This window comes from Onychomys torridus, chromosome 7 (genome assembly GCF_903995425.1).
Source record: "Onychomys torridus chromosome 7, mOncTor1.1, whole genome shotgun sequence".
Lineage (NCBI taxonomy): Eukaryota > Metazoa > Chordata > Mammalia > Rodentia > Cricetidae > Onychomys > Onychomys torridus.
Window position 1 is genome coordinate 66,891,358 of NC_050449.1, and position 6,706 is coordinate 66,898,063.

General features: G+C 41.8%; 1 pseudogene; it reads left to right on the top strand.

Moving 5' to 3' along the window:
* Positions 1–4,486: 4,486 nt before the first annotated feature.
* LOC118586811 lies at positions 4,487–4,620 on the top strand (annotated as a pseudogene).
* The last annotated feature ends 2,086 nt before the right edge of the window (positions 4,621–6,706 follow it).

A 6,706-nucleotide genomic window follows, 5' to 3' on the forward strand; every position in this document is an offset into this window, starting at 1 on the left:
GTGTTTGGCCAGAAAAACACGCTAGAACATGAGGGTGCATGGGGGAGATAACAAAAGGCCTTTGGGAAAAAGCTCAGAGCTCTAACCAGCTGACCTCCGGTGACAGACTCTTCCCCGTTAAGCTGATTTAATTAGAGCCACAAGGCCATGAGGCAATCGGGGGCTGATGACAGACACTTTGGAGTTTCTTTAGATAAAAGTGTGCTTTTTGGTTCAAAGCATTCTTTTTCAGTGCTGATCTTTATAAGGCTAGTTGAAGCAATTAATGAGGACGGAAAAACCCATCAGACACATTCATCTTTGCTTTCAAAACTACTTAGGCTGGCTTACCCCAATGTTTCTGCCCTGGGAGAAGGTTGGGAAGAATGGGACTTAACAGTCCATGTCACAGGCCTCCCTGTGTCCCTTTCCCACTCCTGCCATGCTGTACCCAGGGCTATTTAATATCTTGTTCTTCCTGTCTTCATGGAAGGCTGGCCTGATGAGCTCTGTGCTGTAGGTGGCTACCAGACTGATGACGTCACATATGGGTCTGCTTGGGTAGTAATGGCAGAAATGTCAGGGCAGAGAAGTTTGTCACATGGCTAGAACAACAGATCGGGATCAGGAAATGTGGGGTAGGCTTGTGGGCATGATTGACTGGTTGGTGGGCAGTGGCCTTGAGCAGCAGGGGGATGATGTGAGTACTAGGCAGGCCAAGAGCAGGGCTGTGATTGACATGGAAACTAATTCCTATAATGAGGGTTCAGTACATGTTGGAAAAGTAGAGGACGGCTGGGCAGCTGGTATGGAGGATGGAGGGAGACAACAGCCAGCAGAAACAGAGTCGGGGTGGAAGACTGTTTCATTAGGTGGTGACCGTCATTTAATCCATCAGTTAGGAGCTTGAAGTCCCAAGTACACATCAGCACAGTTTAGTTGTGGCTAGCCTCCACCTACTGAAGCAGTTGACAGTTTGTCTACATCATATATGTTGTAGGGTGAATATCATAAGGCAAACATAGTATCTTTTTGAGTCCCCAAGCTAATTGTTTTCAGTCCCCATGGTCAAGTGATAATTTACTCATAGAAAGACTTGTGACATTTTCTGGCCAAAATCTGACATCAAGAACAGAACTGTCTAGAAACTTCAGTAGCTTGAACAGTGCAGTATAGAAAAGCTGGGAGTACTGTTCCAGTTAAGGATGACTGACTTGCAAAAGGCATGCATGGAATGGGGTGTTTCTCAAAGAATAGACCTCCCAGTGGCTTACATTAGAAGCATCTGCCTGTGTGTCCCCAAAGGTACATTTTGAAGTTCAATCTCAAACAAAGGCTCAGGAAGGTGAATTAAAAAATTATCATCTTCAGATGAATCTAACTTATGCTACAATGAGAAAATCTCTACTCTGGAAAATGACTGCATTTTCAATAAAGCAGGTTTCTTTATTTTTAAAATATTACCATTCGTGGGGCTAGAGAGTTGGTGCAGCAGTTAAGAGTGTGAACTGCCCTTCCAGAGGACCCAAGTTCAGTTCCTGGCAGTCACATTAGGACTGCTTACGACTGCCTGGAACTTTGGCTCCAGGGGACCTGATACCTTCTTCTAGACTCACCGGCCTCCACACATATGTGCGAATACCTCCATTTGTACATACAATTAAAATGATAAAAATCTTAAGTATTACTGCCCGTTGACTTGCTCTTAACTGGCCTCCTGTCTTTTGTTCAAGATGCTTCAGTACAGAGGTTCTCAACCTGTGGGTCACAGCCCCCTTAGGGGGTGTCTTAGATCTCCTGCATATTATATGTTTACATTACAGTTCATAACAGTAGCAAAATTGCAGTTATAAAGTAGCAATCAAGTAATTTTATGGTCGGGGGTCACCATACATGAGGAACTGTTTTAAGGGTTGCAGCACCAGGAAGAGTGAGAACCACTGCATCTAATGTCTTTCATGGGCCTCTGTTAGGAATCCCCAAGCCCTCAGTGTGTCTCCATGTGACTTCCAGAGCTGGCCTTGTTTGCAGATCATGCCTTTAAATTATAAGCACACACGATTATTAATGTTTGTAGATGAGACTTGAGGGACACTTCTTAGCCAGAACTTCAGGCCTGTCCATCTGGCACTTGCCCCTGGATTCCTTCAAACTTCTGATTAAAACCAGAACATCAGCTGAGCCTAACAACAGGCTACTGTCTTTCTTCTTGCTGCCTTAAAAAGAAAAAAAAAAACAGTCTCTGTTAATTATTCACATCAATGACTTTGTATTTTAAGTTTCTGGGAATATCTGTCCTGGTGTGGAAAGTTTTGTCTTCAGTAACAGCAAATTGCAGACCTTTTGATAATTGGTTACTTTGGTTTCTATTTGTGTGACATCACCATAGCAACTGTCCAGCATCTCTAGTACACCCAACAGCAATGTTTATTGTGTTTGATTTACACAGCAGGATTTATGTAACCTTGGCAATGATCTTAGTTTAGGGATTCCCCCCCCCCCATATTTTCCTCAGTATTTTATTCTATTGAAAATTGCAAAATGTATTTCTTTTTATATATTGGAGCTATGCCAGGGGCCAGTTTTATTCTGGTGGAACAGAAGTTACACACCTGTTCTTTCTTGCACATAAAATAAATATAGATATCCTCTCAGTTTGAGAGTTTACCTTGTGGGCTGGGATATAGCTTACTGGTAGAGTGCTTTTTTTAAAAATCTGAAATTCTTTATTAAAAAATACTGCTGTACACATAGAGACTGAAAACAGGCTTAAAGATGAGCAACAGACACTGGGATTGTGACGTTAGAACTTAACACACTGGTGCCTTTTAGGGACAATGTTGATATCCAAATGACAGAACCAAGGTCAAAGCAAAGTTCAAGGGCACCCTCAAAGGCATCTGCAAAGAAGTGAATACTAAGAGGTTTAGAACGGACACAGACAGCTGAAATGAGAGACACTACATGATTTCCAGGAGGTCCTTTCCATGCTCTGTCTGTCCCAACAGGAAGTTACGGGGAGTTCACGTCCTTAATTCGACACTCTCAGATAGCAAAGTCTTCCTATGGACTAAATATTAACTTTCAGACAACCTCCTAAATGGGTTTACATTGCGGAAAAGAGGGCTCCTTTAAAAAAAAGGAAAACAAAAACAAAAAAAATAAAAACAAAAACCCTCCCCCGAAAAAACACCAAAGCAGAACTCAGAGTTCTTTTGAACCACTCCCAATAAAGATGAAATGAAAAATAAATATAAAACAAAGCTAAAAAAATATGTATTACCTGACACCAACTGTTTTCTGGCTGACAATATCTACTGAACGTTTTCATGGGTAGAGTGCTTTGTCAGCAGGTGGGGGTCCAAGGGCCACCCCCGAGCATGGCTCTGAAAAAGAGCGTAAAGACTAAAGCTTGCTTTATGGAAGGGAAGATGTCTGCCATCACAGTTCTACCATCACCAAGGGGTCATGTTAAATACCCCCACAGACAGCTGCCAGGACAGCCTTCCAAATAGTTCCATGCTCATGTGTCCCCGTGGCTTTGTTTGAGGCAAACATATTACCAGTGCCCCAGGAAGTGAAGCAAGGAACTCATAAACCAGGCATCTTTGTGCATGTCTCCACGAGGTCCATTTCAGAAAAGAGGCAGGTGGTGCTGAACCTTTCTGAGGCATCTGAGGAGGGAGGGGGGATACTGCTGAGGGGTCTTGAATAATTACAACAGGCTGTCTACTGACTACCTCAATAATTAACCTGAACCTCTGATCTCCCTTAGAGCAGGTCTCAACGTATTTCATATTTAGTTTCCATAACCCTTTTTTTTTTTTTTTTTTGCATGAGATCTATGTAGGTATTAACTGGGGTCATAGTCTCCTTCTTGTTTCCTGCTCTGAGAGACTTCAGAGTAGAGGAAGTCATGGGTCTGCTAGATTGTGCCACCATCCGAATTAAATGCCCTATGCATGACTCAGCATTTCAAGGACTGACTGAATTCCAAGCTCCTAAAATAGAGATCTTAAGACGTGTTTTGATCCTGTTGAATGCTGGTCTTCTACTGAAGGCTTAGAAGGGACCTGAAGCTCAGAGTCCTCTTCTTCCTCGGACTGGCTGTTCTCTGTTGGAATGCCTCCATTGTACTGCATATGGAAGTTGTTTTCAGAGGTCACTGAAAAAGGCGCTCAGTTTGATGAACTTGGACATAAAGGTTTTGTAGGACATGGCAGCGAGCCAAGAGATTCTGCAGCTGGCTCTTCTGCACTGTGCAAGTGGCTTTGCGTGTTAACTGACCTCAGACACCTCCCTAGGCATCACTGCTTCCCTTTGCCTGTTGATTTTTAAATTTTAATTTAATCTTATGTGTGTCTTTGCCATTTGTTCTACCGCTGTAAGAGATGCCAGAACCAAGGCAGCTCTTATAAAAGAAAACATTTAGTCTCTTGCTGTAGCAACCTCAGTGGGAACACCTGGAGTGGAGAGCTTGGAGCAAGAATTCACAGGTTGTAAGAAAATGGCAGACAAACTGGACATGGGGGATATCGCCAGCTTCGATAAGGCAAAGCTGAAGAAAACCAAGAAGCAGGAGAAACACCCTGCCCGAGCAAAGAGACCATGGAGCAGGAGAAGAGGAGTGAAATTTCCTAAAAGCCTTGACTGGAGGATTTCCCCACCCAACTCCACTCTGTCATCTCCAAGACCTCCTCTAGATGTAGAGGAAGAGTCACCTGCAAGATGGACACAAGCCACCCCAATGTGTATGGGTGTTTTGTTTGTATGTGTACCACAAGCATGCTTGATGTCTGGGGATGAGAGAAGGTGTTGGATCCCCTGGAACTAGAATTACAGATTGCCACCATGTGGGTGCTGGGGACCAGACCCTGGTCCTCTGCAAAAGCAACATGTACTTTTAACAACTGAGCTCTCTCTCTAGCCTCATTATTCATTGTGATAGTTTGAATAGCCCCATGGGCTTAAATAGTTTAATGTTTGTTCTCTAGTTAGTAGAAATGTTTGGGAAGGATTAGGAGAGATGATCTTGTTGGAGGCAACGTGGCCTTATTGGAGTGGTGTATTGCTGGGGGTGGGCCTTGAGGTTTCATAAGCCCATGTCAGACCTAGTGTTTCTCTCTCTCTGCCTGTTACCTGTGGATCAGGATATAAAGCTCCCAGTTACTGCTCCATGGCCCTGCCTATCTGCTTCCTGCCATGATGATCATAGAGCAACCCTCTAAAACTGTAAGCAAGTCTCCAATTAAATGTGTGTGTTTTTTTTTTTTTTTTTTTTTTTTTTTTGAGTTTCCTTGGTCATGGTGTCTTTTCACAGCAATAGGACAACAACTAAGACACCCATGTTCTTGACCTAGTGAGAAGTTCTCACTTGAGGCTTCTCATGTTCTTCAATTGGTAGATGAGGAGCCATCATAGCCTTTTGAGTGGCAGAACATGCCTGAGCTCATACAGCTAGGCAGAGGGTAGGAACTCATAGATACCCTTAGAAGATCCATTGATGAGTAAGGAAACACACCTTCAGGTTACTTTCCAGCATATCACCAAAGAGAACCTGGTCTTGTGAGCTTAGGAAGGGACATGGCTCTGCAGATAAGTTAAAATAATAGGTCTCCATTGAAAAGCGGGAAGAGATGTGTTGGCCGGTCTCCCCAGACTAAGGGGTTGGCAAAAATATTTTAGCGCTCCATAGAGCTTTTCGTGTATGAGGTGGTGCTGAATGCTTTCTGTGGATGTGCTGATGTAATCACCTGGCAGATCTGTTATGCAATGATCCCATTCTTATTTTACAGCAGAAAGCAAAACAGAAACAAGATCTCAGCCAGAGAGGGAAGAAGCGTTGCTTGGCAGAGAAATACTCCAAGTGGTGGGATTCAAGCTTCACTTCCCCATTGACACGGCTTAGTAATTTGTGTATTTAAAGAAAAAATGAATTTCAAATGTATGTTCTTAATAACTCTTTGATGCCGGCTGTCACAAGATGTTTCCTTTAGTTCTTGATAATGGTGACTTGTTTTCATTTCTTTCTTTGAGTTTATCCTAAAGATTTGCGATTTTGACCAATCTTTTCCAAAATAGAACTTTCGTCTTAGTTTATTCCTGTCTTTCCTGTTGCATTGGCTTTTGTTCTTACTTTGTTCATTACACTTTGGATTCTGTTTGCTTGTGTTTTTCTGTGTCATTAGCTTGGATCTTATTTCTAGGGACATACCTAAAGCCACGGACTCCCTTTTAACCACCAGTTTCCCTGGATATCATTAATTTGACATTTTTTCATTTGAATCTATTTCAGATTATTTCTAATTCCTTCTCAAGTTATTTTTAAACTGATGAGCATTATTTTAGATGTTCTTAATGGAACTTTTTTTTTTTTTTGGTATTCTGCTTTATCTCCTACTGAGTTATTAATTATCTCTCTTTGGCAATTTTTAGTTCTTGCCATAGGTTTAAAATGCTCACAGTTTGCCTGAGACAAAAATTAAAATAATATTCTTTCACTTCATGTATTAGTATTTGTGAGAATACAATTTCATTCCCTCCTTTTAAAATAAATTTTTAAGTATCTTATAAACTCTCTTAGATAGTAATTTTTGCTTTACATAGCCAATCGTCTTCTAGAGAAATTTTAAAAGGGATAATGTGGTTAACATATAAGTGACATGGCAATCATAGAAATGTCCATTAATAGAATTTTCTGTTTCCTAGAGAATTCCTTCTATACTAC